The 11,137-nt window shown below is 41.4% G+C and overlaps 1 protein-coding gene across 1 annotated transcript in view; it reads right to left on the bottom strand.

Annotated features, from left to right (window-relative positions):
- PRELID3B (PRELI domain containing 3B) overlaps positions 1-2,826 on the bottom strand; it is a 9,699-nt gene extending 6,873 nt beyond the window's left edge. The window contains exons 1-2 of the mRNA XM_035899294.1: positions 2,819-2,826; positions 2,624-2,633 (exon numbers count right to left, since the gene is read on the bottom strand). The gene's annotated coding sequence lies outside the window, so the exon portion shown is untranslated. The remainder of the gene's footprint in view (positions 1-2,623; positions 2,634-2,818) is intronic.
- Between the last annotated feature and the right edge of the window lie 8,311 nt (positions 2,827-11,137).

Raw genomic sequence — 11,137 nt, 5'->3', positions numbered from 1 at the left:
AGTTCTTTCCCCCGGCGCGAGCCGTGGTGTGGGTAAAGAAGGCAGCTACGTCCGTTCCGGCAGCGGGGAGCTGGCTTTTAGCCGCGTTTGCACACGTTTCAAGTTACACAAGCGCGCTCCAAGACGCCCGTTTCATAAATACAACCGGTTAGATTTTTTTCTCAGGCTTAGCCAGCTGGGACTAACACGGGTTTTAGGCAAGCTCAGACCTCCAGGAGCCCTCTCACTGCCTCGGCTGGGATGGGCCGGCGTTGCGGTTGGCTGCGGGTCCCCCGTGTTGCAGCGTTCCGCCATTGTCGGTCAGCAGGGGGCGCGGGGGTCCGCCGAGCCTCGCCCGTCTAGCCGGGGCATGTGCTGCATTGGAAGAGGGGACGCTTCAACTGGTGCCCCACCCGGGCCAGCTTGGTGGTGTCAGCCGACATAGAATCACAGAACTGTTTAGGTCGGAAAAGACCTTTAAGACCATCCATCCAACCCTTACCCCCGCGCTGCCGGGGTCCACCGCTACACCATGGCCCTGAGCGCCTCATCTGCCCGGCTTTTAAATCCCTCCAGGGATGGGGACTCAACCACTTCCCTGGGCAGCCCCTTCCAGTGCTTGACAACCCGTTTGGTGAAGAAATTTTCTCCAATGCCCAGTCTAAACCTGCCCTGGTGCTACTTGAGGCCACTTCTTCTCGTCCCATCGCTTGTTACTTGTAGCAGAGACCGACCCCCCCAACTCCCCCCTCCTCTCAGGCAGTTGTAGGGAGCGATGAGGGCTCCCCTCAGCCTCCTCTGCTCCAGGCTGAACACCCCCAGCTCCCTCAGCCGCTCCCCAGCAGCCTGGGGCTCCAGACCCCTCCCCAGCTTCACTGCCCTTCTCTGGACCTGCTTGTTTTGTAAGTGTGTTTTGTAACTTGTTTTGTAAGTACACTGCCTGGAAGTTATTTTATAACCAACAGTTACAAAACAGCCTCTTTACTATTTTCCATGTTAAGAAGCACCTTCTGTAACAGGCAGGCTGTTCCAGAATGGAAGGATTTCAACTAACTGTCCTGAACTGCTTCTCTTACTCATCCTTGGAATAAAACAGAAGTCATGTACAAGATTAATAAAGCAGTAAGAAATCAGTTTTAGCAACAAACCAACCCACATGCATTTCATGGCACATTGTCAAGCATTTTCTCCTAAAATTCTCAAGATAACAATGTTGAAAATGCCTGGAGTTGTAGAAATCATGGGTTTTTTTCAAACAGGGAGAGCACAGGACAGCATTTCAGGGGCACAGCTCTCAACCGGCGAGTGGCAGTTACGTACTCGTAACTGCACGTTAATGGCCTCACTGGAAAAGGTTAAAAGGGAAGTTTCCAGAAACAGGTTACTTCGCACAGTGACATTTCTAGCGTCTTTCTGCAGTTCCAGAAATCCTAGCCAGTCTGTGGAAAGACTCAGATTCAGTGAATATTCCCGTGCATTCTTGTTTGTGCTGAACATCAAATACAGAAGCTATTATACAGGGCAGTTACTATTTAATGATAACCTACCTGATTCTGTCAGTAGCAAATACTTAAGTGAGAGCTGTTAAGAGAATAAATTTTTGCTGGAGAGATCTATCTTGATCTTATTTTTCCTGACTCTTCCACCTCATGGGACTATTCCTAAACATTGTTGACATGTGAATAATCTATCATAGTGTACAAAGTTATTTCTGGAAGATTGCAAGTCAGTTCTAAATCCATTGTAGTCTTAATACCCACTGAGTGATTTTTGCAACTGGAGAATTTTGCAAAGGATGTTAAAAATGCTGAGCATTTTGAGAGGTCTCAGAATGCAACACATAGTTGTGGAAGGCGGTGACCCTTGAACAGACACTGGCAGTTCAGCAGATACCCACCTCCTGTCCAGCAGGCTAGCTGTAGCCTCTCATCAGTTTTTTTCTGTAAAGGAAATGTTAACTACTGGAAGCAAAGTAAAATGACATCTTTGGGAAGGAAGCATGCCAACATGCAGTGCAGATTAGGAGCTAGATCCCAACAGTTCTTGCTCGTACTAACTTCAGTTTATTTTAAGAGGACTTTTGTTGAAGTAAGTTTCTGTATTTGAGTGATATCAAGGGCTGAACTACTTATAAACCTGACTTTTAAAAGAAATAATAAAATTATAAATAATAAACCCAGACTTTAGGAAAATAAAATGCTCATTTGTAACTGCAGAGGAGAAAGTTGCACATCCTAAACATTGGAATTCTTTATATTGGTGATGTTGTGTCTTGAGAAAATTGTGTCCATTTTTATGACCAAGAGTTTAATACTATAAAATTAGCTTTTCCCCTCGTATGTTGACAGCATCTGTCTAATGATTGAAATAAAAGAAAACATGCTTTCAGTTAAGTTTGTCCAGTCCCAGGTACTAGCAAGGACCATAATGGACATCTGCAAAAGAATATAAAAATCTGTGGCAACCCATGGTGAGATTACTTAGTTCATGTGTATCTTTTAGGGGCTGTTTGCTTATGACTGCTAAATGCAACTGATGCATGAAATGGGCCTTGTGATGATATGCTTGATGTAAATTTTGGCAGAGCAGTCTCCTTGGCATGACTAAGAAAGACTTGAAATTGCTCTCGGAACTGTGTGTGAAAGTGCTCTGAGGTTCCAGTGAATTTATTTGCAGAACAAGGCATTATGATTTTGTGTTTTCATACCCATGTTTGCCAGCAGGGAGGTGTGAGTTGTCCCTTTAAGCAGCTTCATAAAACATCCATCATTTTGACTTGAAAAGCATAAATGCTAGGAAATAGCTTACAAACTAAAAGTCGCTTCATCTCCAGCATTAGGTCCAGATCATTCACACACTCCATAATGGCTACCAGAACCCCAGATTGTCAAACCCAGTCAGGCTTAGACAATTGTGGTTTTAGCTTTCTGTAAGAAAAATACAAGTATTATGTCACACTTGTATTTTTCTTACTTAGGAATGCAAACACCATCCTGGTTCAAAGCCCTAATCCCAGAGATCAACTAGACCTCTCTATAGTACAAAATGTCACTGAATTCTAAACTGAAAAGGGTTTGGTGACAATGGCAGTGAATCTTTTCAGTAGGGCCAGCTGTGACAGGACAAGGGGTAATGGTTTTAAATTGAAGCAGGGTAGGTTTAGACTGGATATAAGGAAGAAATTCTTTACAATGAGGGCGGTGAAACACTGGCTTGTGTTGCCCAGAGAGGTGGTGGAGGCCCCATCCCTGGAAGCATTCAAGGCCAGGTCGGACGGGGCTGTGAGCAACCTGATCTGGTTAAAGGTGTCCCTGCTCCTGCAGGGGGGTTGGGCTAGATGACCTCTAGGGGTCCCTTCCAACCCAAACCATTCTATGATTCTATGATTCAAGCTGCACTTCTGAATTAAATGAATGCAGGTCAGAAGTGGCATTCGTAAGGGATCACCACAACCAAATTTTACTGTGGTGCGATTGCAGATGACTGATACGGTGACAAGTAAGCAGGGGAAGTTCCGTATTTAATCACTGCACTGCCTTGCAGTAGGAGGGATACGAGCTCTGGTTGCTTACCCTGCCTCATGTACCAGAACATTTCACAGTTTTCAGATTACAACTGAGGCAAATTTACTATTTCATAGTATTTCGTGGTGTATTTTTCCCCTGTCATATTCTGAAGTCTAGCTAACACTGCAGCAATACTGCGCCAGTTCCTTGATCTGAAATGAAAATTTTGATGTGTGTGAAGTACTGGTCTTCACATGGAGTATTAATGAAAACCATTTGAAGGTCTTGCTCTTTTCTTGAGCTGGAAAAACAAGCTCCCACTCCCTTCATCAGTCTGGCAGCCATACTGGCAGAAAACTGACATTATTAAATTTTTTTGTCCAGACATACCTCTTCTATGACCTTCATTATACAACTCTTGGTGACTACTCCATCTATAAACACTTTTTCACCTCAGCAGTCAATTCAGTATATGAGGCTGTCAGTGCTTGGCTGTATTTTCCTGCATGTACTTCTTATAAAATCTTTGTTGGATAGCAAAGGTCTCTTTTCAGTGCTTCCAGAATCAGCTCTTTAATGCCTTGCAAGTCATTTTACTATGAAAAGGTCACCTCGAATTGTACTTTTAATAAGGAAATACTCTTCTTTTCAGAATGCACAGCAATATTTCAAGTCCTCTAGTTTTTGCTCATACTTTCATAAGAGTTTTTTTCAAGTAATTTTGATCCTTCCAGACTTCTGATTAGTATCAACAGGAGACACTAGTGGGGAAATGCCGCCACTACGCAATGTATCACGTCCTGAAAACACCGTGTTAGTTGCTAATGAGTTTACATGATGATACATTTACTAGGTCAGGACAGAGCTCAGACTGTATCATGGATTAGCCTTCAGATGCTTCAGGGCTTCTCTTTGTCTCTTCAGAGAAACACAGATGGAATAAAAATATTTCCTCTTCAATACCGAAAATGTGGTTTTTATTGAAAAAACCAACGTCCTTTACCAGTTTTTGCTCTTCTGAATGGCATTAGCAGTTCCTCTGCTGATGTTGGGTCCTAACAGCTGCTTCCCATTGCTTCAGCAAGCTGGTTTCCCACTCCAAAACCTTTCACCTTCCTTCTTCATAACTGATGTAGTCCTTGTCACAGCTGAGGTCTGGACTCATCGTTTGACCCAGGGCAGAGGGAAAGGACAGGAATGCAGCAAACAGCATTTAAGACCACTGAGCTCTATGCTATCTTAAAGTTACCTGTCTCGATTAGGTTAGTGGCACAGTCGGGCTACACTCTATACAAGTGATCTCTCCACTTTTGTCAAAGCTGTTTAAGCTGGGTGGAACAGATGCTGTCCGAGGTCAGTTACTCCCATGTTCAAGCTGCTCCTCCTCTTGCAGGGGAACAGCTGCTCCTGCGGCCAGGGTGAGCGCTATAAGGGAACAATGCAGCTGAATTTCTGTTTTCTGCATAGTGAACCGTAAATGGAACTGAAAAATCACAGAAAGGCCATGTGAGTATTGCAGAGGAGGCGGTGAGGTTGCAAGAAGAAGTGGTCAGGGCTGATTTAAGCCAATGCTGTGTACCCCCCAGAATGCCTGCTGGAATCATAGCATGGTTTTAGCTGGACATTCAGCAGTTTGCTAAGTTCAGTGCATTTGTTCTTTATCCACTATCAAACACTGACTTGGTATTTGTTAGTACCATGTGATTTGGTTCAACCCAAAATTAAACACAGATCACTGTAAGAAACCCAATGCCTGTATTTGTTTCTATACTTTATCAGACATCCAGGAGAGTATTATTATTTTTTTTTCATCCTTTAGTATTTAGGGCTTCTTCTCCCTCAACTTGAGGAAGAAATCAGATTATAGAGATAGCCAACAAATCCCTTTCCCCTAATCCCCCTTGTTCTGGTGAAAATGGCTGTCAAGTTGCATATGAAATGCAAATAAAAATTTTTACACATTATCATTTTCTACCCTGAGATGAATACCTATCAACCCCTAAGAACAGAGGACATAGCAGAAACCGTATCGACTTTCAGAGAAAAGTTGCAGGTGTATATGTTTTTATACAGAAATAAGGTTGGCTCGACTCATGCCTTCTGTGTGGAAAAACCACAAGAGGGGGCTCGATTTCCAGGCGGTTCTCCACGTGAAGGCCTGTCCCTTCTTACTCCATCTGAAGGAAAGGACTCGTACTTACCATCTCATGAGCAAGCTCCCCTAGAAGCTTCCACATCTCTAAGCGTTGCCATATGGAGGAGGACAAGAATCCCACTCTGATCCTGCGTCCCAGCAGCAACCACTCTCAAAGGGGTTGCCCGCCCCTAAATCCAGGGCATGTTTTTCTGCAGAAATAAATTGTCCCCCTGCTTCCATGTTAAAATGTGATCTAGACAGAAATTCCTTGCTGGAAACAAATCAGAAAGGTACATTCAGGCCCCTTTGTTTGTCAGTACATAAAAAATATTAGTGAAAACTCAACATAAAAGCAATGAGACATCCCCAAATAAAAAAATAAAGGTCCCTTTTATATCCTCTAGTTAAGCCTGGTTAATTTGGCAGAAACTTAAACCTACAAAAAATACCTGACTTACTGCTGGACCAATTTACTGATATTACTGGCTGCTCAGCTGCATGACTTCAGCAGCAGAAAAATGGAGGAGACAGAAACATATGGCTCGAACAGTCCTTCTGACAACAGCATGGTCTTAGACCAGTTTAAATCATTTCTGAAAGCATTGCCTAAGTGGCCCTGCACATATGCACCGTAGTATTTTACAGCACAGGAAAGTGCTACCCCTCCACATGCTTGTGATCTATACTTATCTTCTGCTAGGGAAAGGATAAAAGGGACTGTAATTGGCAATCTGATCTCTGACACAGGTAACCTGCAATGAATAGTAAATGTACACATCCAAAAATCCATTGCTTCTGCCAGTGCCTTCCCAAAAGGACTGAAAACCCCCAGAAGTTTTCAGGTAACATCTAAATAACAATCTTCCAGCATCTTTGTATGCTCACCTTCAACATCTGCCTTCATCGAATGAAGATTCAGAACATCTGGTTGCTTGGCCAGAAAGTTTCCAAACCAGTTTTTATTATGCCAGGAATGTAAATCACATGTAAACCTATGGAATGGAAATAAAGAACAGAGAAGTCAATTGCTCATGGGGCAATATCAAACCCAGACTCGTGAAATTTTATTCTATGTACTATTGCTCACGTACATGTCTTAGCGCAGAAATGAAATGCAGCGAGCGCAAATCATAACATAGAAGTTTGTCCCAGACAGCTTTTCTTGTCTTTTTTGGGAAAAAAGATGACACAAAAGGCAGAGTGTATAATGAGAATTATTCATTCTCAGCTGCCATATTCTATTTCCTTTATTATAAAAAGGGGAGATAACTTTCTTCCTTCATATGACTAAAACCAATAAGGTACTCTTTTCCACAGAAGTATATGCAGATTCAGAATTTGTTTTCCAATACTGATTGCTTAAAAGGATTCTTCCTATAGTTTATTAATTTATATTATTTTTCTGCTACTTAAATATTTCATATATATGTCTGCATGCACAACTGTTGTACAAAGGCTGTAGTCAAAAAAGTGCTGCTGTTCTCTACCATGGTGATACAGAGAGCCAAAAAAAAGGGGATGTCATTTCTTAACAATACTATTGCAAATCTATTTCCTGTTTCAAAATGATGCTCATTTCCTTCTCAGACACATTTAAAACAGTCTGGCTCCCAAAATCATTTATAAGTTCTAAAATAACATATCATCTTTTGAAAGCCAGCTGAGATTTGTGGGAAGGAGGTCTCCAGACCGGTGTTTCCACTTACTCAATAAAGCAGTCAAATTACTAACTCACCAACATCCCCCACCAGGTTGCATCAATTACTTCAACACCAGACAATTATAGCAAATGTGGTTTGGTCACGCTTTGCTGAAAGTCAACGAATCCCTCTGTAAGGGTGACAGCAAACGAAGAGGACGACAGCAGATCCTTCTCCCACAAGGCTGCAGATCTCTCTGGCAGCTTGCTATCACCTACAATGACTGGCTGCCTTTGGAGAGGTACCTGCCCTACAGCAAAGGCTTAGTTCAGAAGCCACACACGCTTCCTTTGCTCAGCTTTTACACATTTGCTCTGCTCACTATCTACACAGAGAGCTGCATACACAAATCACAGGACTTTGCTGTCTATGCCAGTAAGTTTGCATCAAGAAACCTAGAAGGGGTAAAAATTACATTTCATGAACTCACAAATATTTATTCATGCAAATTTATGTGTCAGGCAGCTGCTATGACAAATTTATAATAAATTCCTAAGAATCAGCAGATGGGTAATTTTTAACCAATAGTTTAAAAATGTAGCTTTAAAAGTGGGTATGGTAAGTATGTAGCTACTAGGAAGAGGGAACTTTTGAATAACTGAAAACGTAGCAGTACTTCCAAAAGCCTTTTGAAAATCTAATGAGGCAGAAATGAGTAGTGTCAATGGTCTTGCATTGTCCATGATTAGGTTTGTAATCACAGCTGAAAAATGCAGCTCTTTTCTCTCTGTTGTACGATCTTTTTGTTCTTTATAATCATAAAGCTAAAATCGTATTCCTTTAGTATGAGGCTGACCTCCTCCATTGCTGAAAAGTAGGCAAAACCGTTTTGCCTTTTCATTGGAACAGATACCTGAATCTTCTCTATCCAGTCAAAAAAGAGCTGGTGCTACCAAGGTGACATTTTAAACAGTATTTCTGAAGCAGTCAACTTCAATGCACTGTTTAATTGTTTTTAAAGAAACTTTGGCATTTTTTTCCTCTTCATAAGCATCTGATTCCTGCACCAAAGGGCTGTCTCAAGCTAAAATAAACACCACTCACAATCAGTGGTATATGTCGGATTACATGTGTTGTCTATGTATCCCACTCTCTCTACAGGATGCCTCACATGCTCCAGAACAATCTTTCAGACTTCAGTTGCCAGAAGTCCACATAGATGATGAAGTAGCTTTTCTCTCCTTTGCAGATACTTGTTACCACATATGCAATTCTACCACATAAGTCCCAGTGACCTGATTTAAATAAAGCATGTACGATGTCTCAGGTAAAGGCAGACTGAGATTTCAAGACAGAAAAACCTGAGAAAAATCCAGAATGCAAGCTTCTGCTATAGTGTACCATTGCAGACATGCATTAAATGTCAGATAACAGTGTTTGGTACTTTAACTATGGAAATAGTGAAGTATGCCTAGGACAGCATTCATAGAATGTAAGTTAGCAAGCTCTTAATAGAAGGTGATGCTTATTTTGAAAAGATGTAAAGTAGTCTTTGCTTGAAGAGATAATGGCCTCTTTGTCTTGACCATGGAATTGACTTTTCTTGGAGAAGCTCTGAAAGGTAGACTTGCAGTTAGAAACTGTATATGAAAGAGATGTATAGAAGATGATAAATCTTCCATCAGCTTCTATCCCGGATCTCCCATACTACCCGTAGAGGGAACGACACACCCCAGAGAACCCCTTCTTAAATTTACAGGATATTCTGATGGAATGTCACTGGATCAGTAAGCAAATTCATTTACTATTCCACTCACGCTTGAAGTCATTCTTAACAAGTAAAAAAATAAAAATTTGTGATAAGATCTTCAGAAACCTGTGGCCATCTGACTGTGAAATAATAGCATGGGATATGAGCTGCTAATTGATGGCTGCTAATTGACTGCTACACCACTGCTAAAGCACACTCATTTTTAGCTAACTGAAGCGAAGAACATCAAGGAGAGAGTGAGTTTTTGTTACCTAGCATTTAATGTCTCTCCCTTCCCCAAATAACCCCCACACCTTGAAAAAATACTGAAACTCCACCCCCCCCCCCCCCCCCAAGAAAAAAAAAAAAAGGAGAAAATTCAAACACAGACATTGTCTTTGGCTCAGAACATTTAGTTTAAGTTAGGGTATGTTAAAAATGTGCATTTAATAAAATGATCTGGCAGTAGCCCTGGAACAAACATTTGATTTTCAGATCCCTTTCATTTTATTCTTCTGCCATAAAAATGTCCTAAGAGGCTTAAAGCTGCAGACCTTCAGAGTACTGTTGCCTCACAGGCTAAACTGGCCAAATACCTTATCAAGCATGTGATACATCCACTGCAGATGTGAAACGAACTGTCTAACACTGTCTACACTAACTAGGCTCTAATACTGTTTATTTCATTTGAATGCAAATAATTATTTTTCTTACTGTCTTTCTCCCCTACCTGACAACATAAAAAAATGTGAAAATCAAAGTGCACACAATCCTACGGAGCTGGCCATCTCATTCCCTCATCATTGGCACCCTGGCTACTCTTAAGGTTAGGTCTTCCACCAGCTCTCTGTGGTGTTTGGTTTTGAAGTACCCAAATTGCCACAGTGGAGCGATGTACCGTATTATACAGGTGCGCTTGTATTTATGTTTTGCAGCAGAGGTCTTAAACAGGTAATACATGGCCCTTAAATGGCTTTTGGCTAGTGAATGATTTGGTTTCAATTTAAAAACTGACTCAAAATTCATAGCAAGGTGTGTGCTGTATGAACCATGAATTTTGACTTTTTTTTTTTCTTAATTGTGCCATTTCCTTGACTTCCCTAGGTCAGGGGGTTTGATTACGGCTGTGCAAACAGTTCCATCTTGTCCGTGTCATTAGAGGGAGCAGCAGCTGGCACCGAGTGTTTGACTTCAGTGCAGATACACAATGGTGTACAGTTCATGGATGCAATATGGCTCTTCTGTTGTCTGGGAAACAGCCTCTTAAACTCTGCATAATATGACAGTTACCAGCCAGATAATGTTTTTTCTTGCAAGCATCACAAATGTGCATGTGATCAAGTAGGCAGATGATAATCACATGTTATCACCCACAACTCATGAGCAAGCACAGTAACTGCACAATTAAAGACAAACCCACTTATTTTAAAGTACTTTGAAATTGCTGATAATTTTGTGTTGTTTGGAAATAATTGTGTTTCTCCCCTACATCTGATCCTTCTTTAGTTCTAAAGACGACAACATTTCTTATAAAAACACACCATGCTATCAAACATTTGTTGAATGCAACTTTCTAACGTAAAACCTTGAAGAACCAACGATGACAGGTAGTGGTCATAACACTTGACATTAAATCACAAACATAGAGTCATATATTCACTCATGGTCTTCAAACCTTGCTCCTGTATCCAAAAAATCGTATGAAGCTCGCTGTTTCAGAAATCTTGTACTCGATCAGCTATCTTTTGACATCGTTTAAAGAAACTGCAACCTGGAAATAAAAGTTGAGAATTCTTCATACACAAACTACTGCATGAAAGTGGCTACTTAGTCATCAGTGCTGAAATCTCAACTATCCCAGAGACAATTATCAGATCAATTATAAATCAGTCTCGAGATACCTCTAGCTTACATCTGTCAGTGGCTGACCAGAGAGCTATGACAAAGGCAAGCTATTAAATAATTTTCATTCAAAGTTTTGTGATCCAGTAGATCCTGGATTTACGTCTATTTATGCTGTCCTTAGTTCTGGGATTGTATCTGCCACCTCTTTGGGTCTCAGCAGTCTTGAGCACAAGACTTTATCTCTGGGACTGCCGTCCTTGGATCTTTGATAGTAGCAGCA

This window comes from Egretta garzetta, unplaced genomic scaffold (genome assembly GCF_000687185.1).
Source record: "Egretta garzetta isolate BGI_Z169 unplaced genomic scaffold, ASM68718v1 scaffold158, whole genome shotgun sequence".
Classification (NCBI taxonomy): Eukaryota; Metazoa; Chordata; class Aves; order Pelecaniformes; family Ardeidae; genus Egretta; species Egretta garzetta.
Note: the sequence above shows the minus strand (reverse complement) of the source record. Positions and strands in the feature narration are given on the sequence as shown.